Genomic DNA, 17519 nt, shown 5'->3' with positions numbered 1-17519 from the left:
AGTTTGAAAAAGATACCAAGGGCAGTGGGAGCGTATGAAGGATTTTAAGAAAGGGAATGTTGGGACTTCCCTGACGGTCCAGTGGTTAAGACTGCGCTTCCACTGCAGGGAACATGGGTTCAATCCCTGGTCAGGGAACTAAGATCCCGTAAGCAATGTGGGTGTGGCCAAAAAAAAAAAAATGGGAATGTTGCTGCTGGATCTGAAAATCAGAATATGAGAGGTGTGTCAGAGATAGGCCTTCTTGGCTTCATGTAATAGAAACGCAGCAAGTAACTTGCTCAGTGAGATAAGAGATGGATTTTGTGGTTTATTGGTTTGTTTTTTCAAATAATAAGAAATCTGAAGGCAGAGAATCCTAACACAGTAGTACTATGTTGTCATCAGGCACCAAGACTTCTATTTTCTGCCTTCACCGTATTTTACATGTGGCTTTTCTCCTCATAGCCACAAAAGGGCTGCTATAACTTCAAACATTGTACCTACATTCTACGCAGGATGAAGGGAAAAATTGCAGACCAAGGGCCGAGACAACGGGACAGCTAGTTAGTCATCTTTTCAAAGAACCATCCTGGAAAACTTATGGGGTGAAATACATTTACATCTCATTGGCTAGAATTATGCTAGCAGCAAGGGAGGCTGAAAGATCAAATAGTTCAATTAGGTAAATCAGGGCTTTGGAAGCAAGGGTGAGTATCAAGTGAAGCAAATGGATTAAAAAAAGAATGCGGAAGTAACAAGACTTACTGATTGCTTGGAAATGGAGGGTCAGGGAGAGGAAGGGGTCAGGGAAATTCCCAGGTTCCTGGTTTGAACAATTGGATGTGATGCCATTTACTGAGAAAAGAAATGCAAATTTCAGAGAAAAGATGATAAATTAAATTCTGGGTATGTTGAGTTCAACATCCTTCTGGAATATTCAAGGGGAGGTATCTGATGGCCCCAACAAAATCTCAGCCAGAGGTACAGATTAGAGAGTCATCCACATATAGGTTGTAATTAAAGCCATCAGAGTGGATGAGATCTTGAAAGAATAGAAAGTGAGATGAAAAGATAGCCAATGTATTATAAAGGAAGAGTTAATAGAGTTTGGTAACTTGCCAAATCCATATAGAGGAAGAAAGTTCACATTTTATAACTGAAAGATTCTTTAATGCTTTCGGCAGTGTGAAAGGGAAATTAATACTTTATGCACTTTTTCTTCCTTTTTGACAAGGCATCTTTATTCTTTGTAGTCAGCTCAAATACATGATCTCTTTTAAATTGCTTTTTGCTCTCTAGGAAAAAAAGATGACTAAACTGAATATTTTTAATAGAAACTATGCTAAACAATAGCGGTGACTCGACATTTAAGAAGCCTGGGCCCAACTTTCAATACCATTACAGATTTTTGCCTTGGGGAAGACTATTTACTTGTGCTACATCTTAGTTCTCTATTTTTGCAAGTGTGGAGACCAGATCCATGCTCTGCTTATGGAATGGGTCAAACAAAATTTCGTGGTACCTGAGTTCCCTGGAGATAGGCACTAAACAGGTACAGGTTGAATTACTAAAGGGCATCTTTGCCTCTCTCCTCACTGTATACGGAGGTCAGGAATGAACGTTCTTCAGCGTAATTGCTGTTGACCACTTCTTTTACCCCTTGCTTCTGAGAAGCCTTAGCAACAAGGTCTCCATAAAGATTGAAGAGTGTGTGGTTGACTTTTGACCTGATGTATTTGGTTGACATTCAACACAGAGAAGTTAAAAGAGATCATCAGGCATTTGTTGAGCTGATGAAACACAGAATATAACCCATTTCTGGGAAAATATTTCCTGCATTATAGAGATAAATATTTATTTCAGCTCTGCTGGGAAGCATGTGCCTAATAAATGATATGTTCATTTTTTAATGGTCTGTTTATATTTCAGAGATTTCATATGAAATTTGGCTGCTTACTTTATATATAATTTTCAGCACATCTTTTCATGAAATACTTCTGAGACGATCTAAACTTAATGTCAAGCAAATATATTTTCTAAGTTCTGATAAACGACTCCAAAACTCCTCCTTCATAACAGGCATAGATACTGAAGTCTTTTACTCCTAGTTCTCTTTCTTTCAAAGGATCCAAAAGCTTACAAGGACATGTCACAATGGATACAACATGGGGGAACAATTTTGCTTAAAAATGATCATTTAGTTGCTAAAAAATATTTTTTAAACACGTTAATTTCAGAGGCAAGAATACATCACGGAAAACGGAAGCCAGAATTTAGGGACTCCTAGAAGTAATGCTGTGTGTGATGGGGCACCGTGGGGATATGTACAGCGTCAATGTTTTAGGATATCTTGGCCACACCATTGAGCTCAACTCAATTTTGGTTTTGTGTTCTATTCTTCAACCCCAGGTCCATGGTGTCTCTGTTAAGTGGCTCCTTGTCTGTCACATGCTTCCTCTATGAATATGTTTCATACGTGTATTTTAGAATGCAAACATTGGTGACATGACCTGTTGGCAATCTGTTGCTATGGGAGAATTTCCCTGATGAATAATCACATTCACAAGTTGCAGCCTTAAGGTAAATTATTTCAAGTTGATCAACTAAATTAAGACTGAAGGAAAGACTAAATCCCATTTTTTAAGTTCAAGTGTGTGCAATCCATCACAGAAGGGAACTTTATTCCCTGACCCTGAAGCATCGCCGGTGCAAGACAGTTATACGCGGTACCTTTCTACCGAAGTGCTGAGGATAAACAGAGGATGATTATTTCAAGAGCAGATCAAACAACTTCAAATTGAGTATTCGGCATTCCTCTTCTTCAAAATTCCCTAGCCAATAATATGCTAGGAATTTCCCCTTTGCCATCTTCTCTCAGGCCTTTCCTTCTCAACATTTTTCTCTAGGACTTTACCTCCAATCCTCTCTTCTTGGTTTCATGTAACCTCACTCTTCCTCCTTCTTGGGTTGCCAAAATTGCTCCAGAATCTTTTTTTGTGGCGTTTTGCAGATAATTTTGCTTTCTCACTGTGTGCCTTCCACTAAATTTGCCCAATAACCTCTAAGATAAAACACCCTTTTTTCTTTAAGATAACATACTGTCACCGGCAACATTTCTTTCAATTAAATTAAAATGTAAAAATACTTAGTTTTCTCTCCTCTGAAAATGGAATGGGCACGAAAACAACATCATCAACTGACCTTGGGAGACAGCACTGGCTTGGTTTGCTTTTTGTAATTTGTTCCACAGATATTATATTAATCTGAGAATCTCATTAACTCCGTGAGGAAACAGAAACTCAGAGACTTTAAGTGACATAATAAATTTGTCTAACTAATAAGTGTCACAACCAGAACTAAAGTTCAGATCTTAGAAATTAAGGTCAGTAGTGATAGCCTTGGAGCTTTAGAAATTAAATGAGACAATGCCTTGGATAATGGAAAGACTTGTTTTTTTAACTTAAAATACTTACGTGTCAGAGAAGACTAGTAAGTAGCTCTCAGAGTTATACCTAAGTGACATTAACACGATCTTTACAAGAGATCAGTATATGCACAGACTTGGTGTTGCTACTATTTCCATAATTTGTCTAGCATCTGACCTCCTATTTAAAAATGCATGTATTTTGCAAGTTCTAGCTGAAACTGTGGAATGTTGCTGGGACCATGTTGGTCCCCTAAAACCAAGCCAAATAACTTTGCCTAAGAATGAGAAGCTTCGATAATTTTGATAATGTTGTAGGTGGAAATAATTATAGCAATGTTGCCATCTTGGTGTATTTTCTATCAGTTCTCCCTGATGAAGTTACCCCAGAAATGTGTTTATTTTGGGGAGTACCAAGTGCTATACTTCAGCTATCTCTTTTGATGCTTAATACACTGTAATAAAACTGTTATCTTTCCTATTTGATGTGTGACAAAACTGAGGCACAGAGTATTTAAGTGACTTGCTTAATATCACACAGCGGTTGAGTTGCAGAGGTAGGATTCAAGCTCCAAAAGCTATACTTAGGCTGAGCCTGAGCATCTCCACTCTCTGCCCCTGGATTCAGAATCTCTACCTTTGTAGTTTGCCATATATTGAGCAATGTGCATCTTATGCATTAGAGAAACTGACAACTTAAATAGTATAATCGCTATCTCAAATGAGGGTGATGTTCCTGCTTCTATTATTATTATTATTTTTTCTGCTCAGGCTGGGAAATAAATGTCACAGTCTTTTATCTACTATACATTCATCTGTTTATTCATGCATTGATGAACGTTCAAATGAACATATATTTCACTCCATCTCTGTGCCAGGCACTCTTGTTTGTGATCAAGGCCCAGACTTCCTGAGTCAGATACTTTTGTTGCTGTTTTAAAACACTGATAACATTTTCATTAGGTTCATGATCTCTATCTTCCTCATAAAATTCTGATTTTATCGGTATATTAACTAAGGCTCAGGAAGGTCAAGAGACTTGCCGTCTGCCAGATGGATGGGAAATAACAGGGATTTGAATTCAGATCTTCTGATTTGCTATCTTGATGCTTTTCTCACTGTTTTTCTCACTAAAAAGGAAAACGTTTCAGTAATCCAAGAGCCACCTAAAATAGTAATCTGGAAAAAGCAACAAATGGGTACATTACTTATAATTCGTGCTCTTACAGTGTATTTCTATTTGAATTTTTATAATTGATTAATTACGTTTTAGATTTTGTTACAGACTCTTATTATCCATAAGTAAATGAAAGCATTTTTTTGAATTTTGCAGCTCTTATCTCTCCAACTTGGAAACTGGTTTCAGTCCATAGCTCTGAAAGACACGTATGTTTCTCTTAAGCACTTAGCTTTGGGAAAAGGATTGAAGTAAGGATTTATTCATTTTTAAAAAGCAAATAGCTTTCACTTTTCTCTATTTCACCCTTAATCCAAGTATTTATTGATACTTTAACCTTTCTTGTTGGTGGTGAGACTCTTAGAATATTTAGATGTGTGAAAAATTAATTTGCTTTACTGAATAAGGAGCACTGTAAGAGCGATGGAAAGATCACAGCTACCTGACCAACAGAGGCAGCAAGAATATAACTTTGGTCCTGTTGTTCCCTTTCTATAAACAAGTCAGTAATCTCAGGACAGAACCACTCAGACATGCTTCCATAGTGGCAGAGAATTGCTTGGTGTCAGTGACCTAGATGTGAAATGATTTATCGGAATTTTTATCTCCAAAAAAAAAAAAGAATATTTTTCACGTGGGTCTTAGAATCATAGTCATTTTATTGAATTTTTCATTGTCTTAAAAAGTACTGGCTTTATTAAAGTAAAATAAATTACCAAGCCAAAAAATAGAAAAATTTTTTCCTAAGAAAAAATAGCCAACCAGACATTTAATCAGACTCTAAATGCGTATATAATGTTTCTTGCAGCCTCTGGCTAATGATTTATAAGCTTCTCTTGGATAGAAAATCTCTTTACTAACTTCTGAATAAATCGTATCACTTTAAGGCTGCCATAAGATGATTTCAAGAGATAATAGTGGGTTTATATTTAAACCAAAACTTTAGAGGCCAAATGAACTTTCTTACTTATTTTTTTTTGACAGCCAGGAATATATTAAAAAGCAAATCAGTTATTCTCTGGTTACTCTAGAAATTCTTAGAAATTATAAGTGATAAGACATTTGAGATACAATGCTTTCCTTTTATGAATCTCATTAAAAATAAAATAGTAAGACTTATGAAGTGCTAGGGAACATTCATTTTACATGTGGTTTACATATATGAACTAGATTCTCACAAAAAGCCGAGTAGGTAGGCACTATTCTTACTAGGAAACAGGTATTTAGAAGTGAAGCAGCCTGCCCAAGGTTTCACGGCTAGTAACGACCATCTGGACCATGGGTACAGGCAATCAGCTTCAGGGTCGCAACTTCAGCCCGAAAGCCAGTCTGTCTCTCCTAGCAAAAGCTAATTCAACCATACCGACAATGTATTCCTGAAAAATGGGGGAAACTGAATTTTTAGATAATTGAATTCTCAGATCATTGATGGAGACACAGTAGTGATAGAAGTTATAGCGTGGTTCTTTTCCAGATGCAATCAATGCTGAGATGACTTTTTGTTTCTTCTTCAGGGCAATTATACAGCTCCTACAATTGGTGTTAAAATTCCTTTGATTCATCAAGAATTTATGAGTACCAACTCTGTGCCATGTACTTGCCTAACTAAGCACTGGAAGCAGTACAATGAATACAACTTAGTCTTTGAACTTGAGAATTCCTCTTTGTTAAAAACCAATTAAAAAAAAAAAGAAACCAAACTTTAAAAATTCTATTATGCTATTCTTGTGGCTTAGTAAATAAGGACGTCAAAAAAATCATCTCTTTCTTTGATGATCGAGCATCAAGGATTTGGAGCTACCATGTGAAAAGATGACTCATTCTATAGTAGATGGGTTTATGTAAGGAGATAGATTTAATTTGTTCAAACTCTAGAATTTACCTTGAAAATCATACTTTCCTGACATCTATGAGATAAGCTTGTTTTTCTGACATTTTTTGTTTTTTACATAAAAGAGGGCAATTCAGACTTTCTACTTATTTGCATTATTGCTGAGAGCTGTGTTCTTATTAATTGAATTTTTACTGTAATTGGCATGACACCTTTGACATTGGACTCTCAAAGTCATTTGTTTTCTCCTATTAGCTTTTTGTTTTTCTTTATACTACGTAATCACATTCCTATAGAAAAAAATGTAGAAAACGGGAGAGGCTTAGTACAGAAAGAAAACAACACCACTTGGGGGTTTATGTTTAAAAGAGTAAATATATCCTCTATTGCACATTTTTCAGAGGGGAAATTTCTCCATTCCAGCTGATGTGTGGAGTGTTGAAAAACCTGCATCTACATATTATGTATACGTTAGTTCTATAAGGAGACAAAAGTAGATACGCTACTATTAAGAGCTGGCAAGTGAAAGTCCAAATTGTATGTTGAGCTTTAGTCTCTCTACCTTTCTGCTTGCTGGTCCCTAGAATTCAACTGAAGCTTTCTTGCTAGGGCACCAAATGCAGGAAAGACTCCCCTAACTTGATCTGGAAGGCTAATGGCTGGATCTGACACAGCATATGCTGTAACACACTCTTGGTTACTGAGTACACACAGAGGCTTGAGACAGCTGGCCATGGCCACGCTTCTGGCTTGGAGTCACGCCCTGAACTTCCACAGCTGAAATGAGTCCATGCTTTTCTGGCTGCCTGATCCACTACCCATGTGGCAACAGAGCCAAAGTGGTAAACCAGTTTCACCAAGGCTCGGATGTACCCAAAATGTTTACCTTGTACACTAATCCATATACTCTTTTATTTGAAAGTGGCTGCTCCTTTGTGATAATGACGTACTGTCTCTTTTGAGAAAACACCCATTAATACATGTTGGTATATATTCCAAAAAAAAAAAAAAAAACCATTTTGGAATACAGTCCAAAGTAGGAGAGCCAGATTACTTAGGAGAGCTAAATCAGCATTTAGGACTTTCCTAAGGGAATGCTCTTCCCAAGACCTCATGATGTTCTTAGCTGAATTCTTGACATGCAAGTTCATGTTGGTTACTTCATACACAAGCTAAAGGTGAGGTAGAAAATTCTATGGTTCAATGTGTGGTGAAGTCATTGACTAACCCATAAGGCCATAGGAAGACAGTCAATGGCTCAGGATCAGGGTTAAATGAAAAGAAATTGATTCCTAAAGAGGCAACAACATGCTGGAATCCATTTTTTATTTATGTGTTTAGTAAGCAGGTAAACAAAGCAAATACTGCATAAAAATCATGAAAGTCTAATTTTAAAATGACAATTGTTTGAAAATCAAGGCATCTTTTTTTCATATTCGGAGAATTCTGACATCTCCAGCTTCAGTTTAGAGATTGGATGTGTTGAGTGAATAGTTTGAACTGTCTATTGTTTCTTTGAGTGACACCATTAAAAGGATGGGTCGGCCACTATAAAATATGGGCAAAGCAACTGTTGAAATAAGATGCAGCCAATATTTACCTGAATGATAAATTCATGTCAAGAATTCCAATTTACTATACATCTATGGACTTACGATACCCACCCTTAATCATACTTTTTCTGAGAGAGCCCATTATAATCTGTACAGAGCCACCAAGGAAGCAAAAGCAAGGATAAAATAAAAAGAGGTTGCTAGGATGAAGGTTGCAGATTCTAAACAAAGATGAGTGACACATGTTGGCTAGGATAAATCTACAAATAGCCTGGGGCCAGACATCAGACATTATTTGAAATGACAAACTTCACATTAACTAAAAGAAAAAAAAAGATCATAGATGGAGACAGACAGTGGTGCTAAAAGTTATACAACTGCATGATTCATTTCCAGAAGAAATCAATGTTGAGATGACTTTTTTCCTCCTTCAGAACCAATAATGAGCCTCCTATAATTAGGTAAACTTTCTCTGTCCTATCAAAACAAACCGTCAAGCCACAGAGAGGCCACTGACACATCTACCCTTCAACCAAAGCTATAGTATTTTAATTTAAGTACAATGCAAAGATGCATGAGTCAATCTACCGTAAATTTTCAGCAAATAGTGTGTGTCATTGGAAATAACTTCTGCTTTTCTGAAGACCGTAGATTTATTCTGTAGGAGTTTTAGAAACAAGCAACAATAATTTTAGCAAAAGCAATTCCCTGCGTTCACTAAACCATAACTGTCTGAAACTAGTTATTTCTAGAATTACACAGAACCAAAATAGCAAACATGTAAACAGAGAGCTATGGGTTAGAATTCATCAAATGAGGGGGGAAAAAAGTTTTGAATTTTAAGGTATAAAATATCACAGCTGTTAACTATTTATAGTTGCCCAATTTTAATGCACAATTCAAGCACTAATTAAAAACATTCTCCATAAATAGAAAACCAATTTGCTGTGTGTGCAGAGTGAATAATACAATCAACTTTCCCCAGCTATCAATTTTCTCTTCATACAGTCAGTCAAAAAGTAATTGACCTTTTGGACTTCTCATTAAAACTCAGCAATGGAGTCTGGAAAAAATGAGGCTAGGTCTATGCATGCCATCAAATGAGGTTATAGCATATCTAATCTCACCGTTTCAGTTTTGTCTATCGTCATCATGAGTTGCTGGGCTGTGGTCTGAACCAATTGGGGGTAAAAGCAGAGTTGAGCCGATTGGCCATGGCATATTTTATCCATTCCACACGTACAGGCAGAGCCTTAGTTTGCCACTGAGCTAATAAAATAAAAACATGAGACATGCAAGTGACATCTGTCCCAGTCAGGACCCTGGGATGGAGAGATGGGCTCTCACTGTTTCAACCTTATGTTGTTAGGTTGTGTTAAGTTGTATTAAAGTCTAAGGCAAATTCCAGGAGGAGAAGTTCTTTGTGGTTCCCATTTATCCCGCTTTCGGAAATTTCTGAGGACATTTCATCGAGAGCTTGGGACAAATTGGTGATGGTGGAGGTGAGGGTGTGGGTAAGGGTAATACATTTTCCTGGGAAAGGATAAAATCATGGAAGTTAATTAACAAATCCATGGGAGTCTAAAACTGGAGCTGGAAAGAAACAGAGTCTCATTCAATCCTTTTATCTTATAGAACATAAGATCCAGAGATTTAGAGCAACCAGCCTCAAGTCACACTTTGCTGAGACATGAATTTGGGTTTCAACTCCCAGCTGAGTTTTTACAGTCACAGCATAGCCTGACTACTCTTTCATGTACTTTCATGTTGTTTGTTAAAAACAAACAAAAATAAAAGCAGAACGAAAATTCTCATTGAAGACATCTTGCAAAGCCACACATACGTGCTTGGGTCTTTGTGGCAACGGTTAGCTCTACTATGGCCATGGTGTGTGACCTTGCTCATTTTCAAGTACACAGCATCTCCCACCCACACCGCCTTTTTAATCCCAAGTTCTTGTAATAGGTTGTGTGGATTTCCTTATGGGAGGCCAAGTTTTAGAATGGACCTTCAGATTCTTCGCAAGTAAAATGTGGCTCTTTACCTTCAACAAGAAACTTGTGCTTTCATTAAGGTGACCGTATAAATTATCTTCCAAATCACACAACTGTGAGAGCAGATGGGGTAGTACTGATTATTACAACAGGACAACAGGTGCACACTGAACTACTCTTGGCAAACTAGGATATGGGATCTCCCTAGCTTTAGTGTTTCCCATATCCACAATAGTAAACATTCCCCTGTACAGGTATTTGTTCTATTGTGCATTTTTTAAGGTTTGTTTTTGTTTTCTTACATTGAAAGGCAGCATTATATAGTGGAAAGGTAGAAAAATATACAAAGAAGAACATCTGGGGGTCTGAGTCCTACTTCTGTGAGCCAAAAATATCATTGTCCTTTCTTGGATTTAGTATTTGCATCTATTAAAAGATAGAGTTGGGCTAAGTCACTATTAAGTTTTCTTCTAGCCCTAATGGTCTAGGATTTCTTTGCCCCCCAGATTTCCATTTAATGTGTGTGTGTGTGTGTGTGTGTGTGTGTGTGTGTGTATACACACATATATACATATATAAAAATAGAGGTCAGTTATGAAAAGAATATGAAGTTTCAATAAACATTGAATAAGAAAACAACCAGAATTTGAGTCTGGAATACACTGTTGGTAATGTTATCTTTGAAAAAAAAAGCAAAATTGTTTACCTATATTGAAAGTCACACCCAGACACATAATGTCACAGCAACTTGGTAGTTCAGTACAGACAGGAAATGTTTTTTCATGTGTGTTTTTGGCAAAACTCTACAGCTTAGGGTACTGGTGGGTTTTTTTGTTATAACAGAGTCTTTTATGTGGCAAAGTCACATTAGACGCTGTCTGGTTGCTCCTGGTTACGAAGACTTTTCCTATTTGACTCACCTTCAATTTTTAGGCAAATTCTCTGGCTTCCTGCTATTGTTTCTGGTGTCTGCAAGTCCTTGCAATCTTTTATGTGTCTTTTGAGAGGAAAGTCTGGGTGATAAAAGTGTTACATGCCCCGTGTAACTTCAGAGGTGTTAATGATTAAAAGCATAAAAGTGGTTGGATAAGAAGCAGAAACAGAATTTATCAGAAATTCTAGATACTTATCTAGTTTAATAAATCCCCCATTTAAATTATAAGCGATAAGCCTTATCTACTTTCTGCATATGCTACAGCACAGTTTGGGACAGTGTTTTGTCTTTCCATAATGCTTGTCTGAATTCTAACATTTCAAAACTTCCTTAAGTCATCTTGCTGAGCCAGGGAGACAAATACAAATATGGGTGGTTTCTCTCTTCTGCTATGACTCTTGGTTGTAAATTTTAGGTGCAAGATTGCTTCTTCATTTGATTACTACCATACGTTCCTACCCAAGCTGCAGTATAAGGAATAGTTAAAAAAAAAAAAAAAAACCTAAAAAAACAACAGCTTATTGAGCTATCAGCTTAACAATGTGCTAAGCATTTTCTACATACAACCTCAACCAATCCTCAAAATGATCTATTACATAAAATGAGGTTCAAAAAGATCATTTACTCAACCAAGTTTGCACAGCTGATAAGTGGCAAAGCCAGGATTCAAACCCAAGTATATCTGAAATCCAAACCCTGTGTCCTGAACAACTATAGTCTTATCTCAGGGTATATCATGGGGTGACAACTTCCTTCTCTACATTTGCACAAAGTCTTATGTTTTTAACACTCTTACTAGCACATCCATTTAGCTTATTGGTCCTCATAATGTTCTACTAGGGCAGCAGAAAGGGTGGATGTCAGGTTCATTTTATAGATGAGGATGCTCAGAGAGGATGGTCCAGCATCACAAAGCTAGTCATTTGTAGTGCCAGCAAATGAACCTGTGTCTTTGGGCTGCTGCCCTAGTGAAAAGTCCATAAAACCAGAGTTATTTCTTGAAAGACTTTTTAAAAAGTAAGATAAAACCTTAAAGAAACAAAAATTCAAAAGCATAATTAACCAATCATAAATAAGGAACAACTGCCATATTAATCATAAATGCTAGAGGTAACATTTAACAAAATTTGGTTTTTCCTTCTTGCCTATTTCACATCTCAACCAATGTCTGGCCAGTCTGAATTTGTGACAACACCAATAAATGATGGTAGGTAATATAACCCAGACCTCTATGACTCCCTCTGTCTTGTCATGCACCACCTTATATTGACAGTCTGTTTTTCCTACCAAATTCTGATGTTAAGTACAGAAACCATTTCTTATAGGTCTTCCCGTAGAGTGGTTGCTCACTAAAAGTTTCTTGAATAAAAGCAGAAGGTGTTATTGTTAAGACACGTAATAATAACATTTACTGAGTCTTGTTTAATATATACCAGCCACTCTTGTAAGGACTTTAGCTGTATTACAATATTTAATCCTAAAAACTATCTTATTTTACCTCAATCTCACAGGTACAGAAAATGAGGTACAATCAATTCAAACAGTTTTCCAGAGTCATAATACAGTAAGAGGCAAGGTAAAAATTTGAACCCAGTTAGTACAGTTTAGGAAAATTAAGATTTCAAACTCATTAGCACTCAGCAATTCTGTTTGGTGGTATTCTTTTAGTCTTGGATCCATTTCATAAAAATATTGAAACTGCATTCCTATAGTGTTTTTCTACTGAATCGATGTATGGAGGAAATGCCATTAAAAAAAAAAAAAAAACCTTCAGAGTCTCCTGCAAGAATTAAATGGTACTCCATCATCTGGAGATCAGACTGGAAAAAAGAAATGGTGTTCCAGCAGGTTCTCTCCTGAGGATCTGACAACAAGAGCCAGCATTAGGTGGTGGTAGATAATAACATGGCTTTTGGAGGAAGGCAAATAGGTTTGAAACCCAGCTCCATCCGCGTTTGGGGCTAAGTTCCCCAGAAGTCCACTCTTAGACAAGGATTTGTGTACCCCTTTGTCATGGTGCCAACCTAAAGGTGAAGTTTCACCCGGGTTATGCCCAGGCATAACCCCCTATGTTCAGATGTTAGTTCTATTCTATGTGAGTTATTCTCCATTTGCTCCTGTTATTTTTTCCTGGGGGACTGTCCTTTATAGACGAGATCACAGTCTCACTTGCCTTATGGCTTCCAGGTTTGAATTTGCCAAATTAGAGAGCGGCACCAGTTGGAGATCAGGAGGTGGGGAGAGAGAAAAGTGGAGGTGTTCCCTCCACACTCCCCCTGCAGGGGCATAGTTTGACAGTGGCTCTTTCTTCTATCAATGGCCACAACTCCCGTTGAATGACCCTCTTGCGTACAGTTAAAACTCTTACTCTTGTGGATCCCAAAACCCATCTCCCCCTTCTGGTCCTCCGCCTCTGTTGATAGTTCTTGGTGTTTCTCCATCTATTACTGGTTCCTTTAATCCTGCCCACACCTCTCTGTAAGTGGTCCTTTCATCAAATTTTCTTTGCTCAAAGCCTTGAATATACATCTTGCCACTAAGGACTTGACTAGTAAATCTCATATCTGTATGGGTATTCTCGTTATGGATTTAAACAAAGCAGAAAGTCACAGAATACCTGTTTTACTACATGTTTCCCATTGACCTTCCTCTTTCTCCCGACATGCCACTGGACTAGGAGGGATGGGCTTTTGCTCTTCTCTTTGTGATAACTACATCCCTTACATCATATCCTGAATTTCATTTCAAATGGTTTAGAATAAAGCACAATTTTCAACCTTCCACCTTGATGTGCCAACAAGATATTAAAGAATTGAGAACAACTTTTTCTCTTTAAAGGATGTCTGCTTTTAGAGAAAGACAAATACCGTATGCTAACACATATATATGGGATGTAAGAAAAAAAAAATGTCATGAAGAACCTAGGGGTAAGACAGGAATAAAGACACAGACCTACTAGAGAATGGACTTGAGGATATGGGGAGGGGGAAGGGTAAGCTGTGACAAAGCGAGAGAGAGACATGGACATATATACACTACCAAACGTAAGGTAGATAGCTAGTGGGAAGCAGTCGCATAGCACAGGGAGATCAGCTCACGGAGATCAGCTCGGTGCTTTGTGACCACCTAGAGGGGTGGGATAGGGAGGGTGGGAGGGAGACTCAAGAGGGAGGAGATATGGGGATATATGTATATGTATAGCTGATTCACTTGTTATAAAGCAGAAACTAACACACCACTGTAGAGAAATTATACTCCAATAAAGATGTTTAAAAAAAAAAAAAGAATGTCTGCTTTTAAGATTATAGCCATGCTAGGCGCCCCCAAAAGGAAAACAAAATAATAACTCATTTACGAGTCAAGCCCAACTAATGATGCCATTGTTGGCTGGTTGGCATCTGCTTTCTTCTTTCTGGTGTTTTATGTCTCATGACTTGGAGTTGTTATAGCCAAACACAATTTACAGGAAGAAAGGAGTAGAATACATCCATTTAATAATTTAATATTATCTCTACTGCTTGGGCCAGAGACAGATAATTCCTTTGAGGTCCACTAACCTCACCTCTCATTTTAAAGATACGAAGGTGAATAAAATAGTACCATTCTTACGATAGGCAGAATGTCGGCCCCCAAAGATGCCCATGCTCTAATGTTTTAGAATCTATGAATACTTTAGGTTACATGGCAAAGGGGAGTGAAGGTGGCGGATGGAATTTAGGTTACTAATCAGCTGAACTTAAAATAAAGGCTTCATCTTGGATTATCTCGATAGTTCAAATGTAATCGCAAGGGTCATTAAAAGTGGAAGAGAGAGGAAGAAGAGAGAGGTAAAGAAATGGCAGCAGGAGAGGACTTGGTCCAATGTTGCTGGATTTGAAGATGGAGGAAAGGGCCCCAAGCCAAAGCTTCTAGGAGCTGGAAAAGGCAAGAAAACAAAATCTCCCTCAGAGCGTCCAACGTTAAATAACTCCACCAACACCTTGCTTTTAGTGCGGTGAGACCCATTTGGGGGCTTCTGACCTCCAGAACTGTGAGATAATAAATTTACATCATCTTAAACTATTAAATTTATGGCAATTTGCTATAGCAGCAGAAGGAAACTAATATCATTCTAAACCAAATACCCTTACGGCTTTAGCTTAGAGTTTTAATTGGTAATTATTTACTTAGCATCTTCTATGGAACACGCACTATGCCAGACACTGGATATATAACAAGAAATAAGACAGCCATAGGTTCTCTCCTCTTAGGTCTTATAGAGTCAGAAAGTTAAATCACATGTATATGTATAACTGAATCACTTTGCTGTACACCTGAAACCAGCACAACATTGTAAATCAACTGTACTCCAGTATAAAATAAAAATTAAATTAAAAAAAGAAATTTAAATCAGCTTTAACATTGACATAGGGGAAGTGCTATCCAGAGAAGGGCAGTGTGCTAGGGGTGACCTAGCAGGGGGTGTGACCCTAGGAGGGGTCAGGAAAGCCTTCTGTAGAAGCGACTGTTTCAAGTTGAAAACTGAAGGGTGAGCAGAGGCAACTGACCCTGGGGATGTAAGTGGAATTGGGCGTGGAGGTGGGGCACAATAGATATAAACAGAAGTAAGAGCATGTTCCAGAATAAAAAAGAAGGCCTTGGTGAAGCCAAGAGAAGTTTCTGCCTGACTGGCATAAAGGCTTAAGAGACAGCATGGTGGGAGAGGGGGCTGCTGACGTCAGCAGGGGCAAAGGGACAATGCTATACGTGCCACAGACTGTGAATCCTGAGCCTTCAGAAACAGAATTTGGGTGATATAATTTAATGCTATTAGTAAGACGGCTACTCTTGTGTATATTTAATTTTATGTATATTGTAATTTTCTATATAAGTTTAATGTATATTATAATTTTATATGTGTTGTAATTTTATGTATAATACTTAGACGGTCGTGCAAAATTGCAAAGAACTCAAAGAAAGCTAATGTGGCTGGAGATAAGCAAGAGAGGGAGAGCAGTGTTTGAGGGGCAGGGTCTGGTAAGGTTGGGAAACAATTCAGGCGTGTTTATTAAGTCGTGTGGACAGGTTAGCTCAAGAATAAGATATCCATGATTGATCTAAAGATTCACAAAGGTGGATCACAAATTCACGAATGAATGAGAATGAGGGTATAACATTACCATTTCAACACCAACATCCATTCATTGAAATACGTTCTTAAAACGAGTCTAAATACCAAGTTGCAGAGAAAAAGGGGGAGTGAATGTACATAAACCCCTGTGGTATTTTGTTCAGTTGTTCATTTAGTTAAAGTAATACTAAGATTAAGTCTTCACATCTCCTGGAAAGGGAAGTTTAATGGAAGAATGTTGATTCCCATTATGCCATGCCCGTTTTCTAAAATTACAAGAAATTTCTTAAATCCCCCATTTAAGTCCACTGCCCCATCCTTTGACTTTAACCAGAGCACAATTTTTGATATCCTTAAGGGGAAAGAAGGTGATAGAAGAAGGAAAGCTGGTATTTTATCATGTCAGTGAATTTACTGTGTACGTAATCCTATTACATTCTCTCAGCAACTTTAGAGAAACTGAATAATATTCAAGGTTATCAAGCTAGAAACGGCAAAACTGAGATGTGAGCCCCGCTTGGTCTCATATTAAAACCCAAGTTTATTCTACATTACCGTGTTCGTTTTCAGGCTCTCTATTCAGCAGCAGAAGAGAGTGAGAATCAGCTTTCTTGCTGCATCTCCAAAGTCTAGGGATATGTCCAGAAGAGCCTAGAAAAGGGAAGAAGAATGTTGAACTCCTGAATAAATTCAACTTCTATTTATTGAGCTTCTGTTAAGTGCCAAGATTCATGTTGTGGATTTCAGGATGAAAAAGACAGGGCCCAAACCTTCAGACAGCTAGACAACAAAATTTTGTATTTAATACAGTCACTTGAGAGAAAAAAATACAGTTCAATGTGATCATTGCTTTTATGGAATGAGTGTCAATCAGAGAAGGCTTCCAAGAATAATAATCTAGGTGTACAAGGGCAAAAGAAGAGAAGTTTCGACCAAGGAAGTTCATACTGTGTATAGATGCTTGAGATGATCAATTTAGGATTCAGAAAACTTTGGGGACTGAGGATTTAATGTAGAGCGTGGTAATTATAGTAACCATGGGAGGTGATGAATTAAGTGTTAATTAATTTGTGGTAATGATGTATCAAATTGTCACATTGTACACTTTAAATACATACAATTTTATTTGTCAGTTTAATCTCAATAAACCTGAAGGGAAAAAAAAAAACCTTTTTGGAGAGAGCAGGAATGGAAACATCCCATTACCTCGAATGCCATTTATATGTCTGTAATTATTCCCATCAACTATGCTTTGTATATGAGTAAAATCCCATACACCTGGGAAGAACCAAGTTAAGTATGATTTCACCTCTAGGGCTGGTATCTCATGAAAGCACTAGAGTCCAGCCAACCTTCAGAAGATAATTTCCAACAACCAGCAGGGAATAATTCATTAATAATGAAGAACTTGGCTTAAATAACATTATAAAATGTCAAATTCAGAAACAAGAAATTTTTTCTGGCATTTATTTATCCAACAACTAGTTATTAAGTGTTTCATCTGTGTCAGGCAC

The 17519-nt window shown here is 37.5% G+C and overlaps 1 protein-coding gene across 2 annotated transcripts in view; it reads right to left on the bottom strand.

Moving 5' to 3' along the window:
- Window positions 1-17519, bottom strand: part of COLEC10 (collectin subfamily member 10) — a 117296-nt gene that overhangs the window by 47871 nt on the left and 51906 nt on the right. For both annotated transcript variants that reach the window (XM_060128107.1, XM_060128106.1), the window contains exon 2: window positions 16561-16656. The gene's annotated coding sequence lies outside the window, so the exon portion shown is untranslated. The remainder of the gene's footprint in view (window positions 1-16560; window positions 16657-17519) is intronic.

This window comes from Lagenorhynchus albirostris, chromosome 17 (assembly GCF_949774975.1).
Source record: "Lagenorhynchus albirostris chromosome 17, mLagAlb1.1, whole genome shotgun sequence".
In the NCBI taxonomy this organism is placed as follows: Eukaryota; Metazoa; Chordata; class Mammalia; order Artiodactyla; family Delphinidae; genus Lagenorhynchus; species Lagenorhynchus albirostris.
The sequence above is the reverse complement of the archived record's forward strand: the minus strand, read 5'-3'. Positions and strand labels throughout refer to the sequence as shown.